The sequence below is a fragment of the Galeopterus variegatus genome, unplaced genomic scaffold (genome assembly GCF_000696425.1).
Source record: "Galeopterus variegatus unplaced genomic scaffold, G_variegatus-3.0.2 Scaffold1123, whole genome shotgun sequence".
NCBI lineage: Eukaryota > Metazoa > Chordata > Mammalia > Dermoptera > Cynocephalidae > Galeopterus > Galeopterus variegatus.
Window position 1 is genome coordinate 160,971 of NW_007727234.1, and position 926 is coordinate 161,896.

Consider the following 926-nt stretch of genomic DNA (forward strand, 5'->3'; position numbering starts at 1 on the left):
CTCCTGCCAGCTCACACAAGGGATTTGGCACATCTCTTCCTTACCGTGCAGCCAGTGACGTTATGCTAGCACACTGGAAGCCGTGGTGGGAGTATTTGTACCACCCACATGACAAATGCTACAAAGCAAGGCCTTTTTTTCCCCCTAGAGTACAAATCACACATCAGAGCTTGCTTGCTTGCTTGCTTGCTTGCTTTTGGAGAGCCGGCTCACCAGCACACAGCTACCTCTAGTCCTCAGATTCTTTGGCTACCAAATGCAGCACATGGTCTACATTGTTTGTTCGTAACTGTCATCTTTAGAGCCTCAGGTTTCAAGGGTCAGTCTCCAAGGTCACTGTGATGTAGGAACAAAAGGCAGGCCTCTCCCAGCTCTGACAGAGTCCTAATTCCCAAGCCCCTTGCCTAGAACAGGGCTGGGACTAGGATCAGGCGAGTGAGACATTAGCCTCAGGCCAAAAATTAAGGGGTGCCAAAGAGCTCAGGAATCAAATAATAGTCCAGTGAAATATTTTTTAAAAATTGAGGCACAAAAATCCACAATGAACAAAATATCAAAATTCTAAAGATGGGATCAGTATTACTGATGTTTCCTTTCCCCTTAACCTCCAATATGACTTGCTTGTCACTGCTGGAGGGACCCTATGGAGCATCCAGAATTGCTCTGCCCAGCCAGGCCTCACTGCTGCTATTACATCACCCTAGATGTCAGAGCAAGGTGGTGTGTGAAGGTTGCATGACCGAAGAGTACAGAACACAGCACAGTGCCAGGCACACTGCAGGTGCTCAGCTTGAATTTATTTCCTTCTTCCTGAGCTTTGATCCCTGCCCTCCTCCCCACTGCCCAGACCCCACCCTGGAGCAGTTATATCAGCATTTCTGTGTGGGAGGCCCAGGCATCAGTACTTTTATTTATTTTTTATTTTT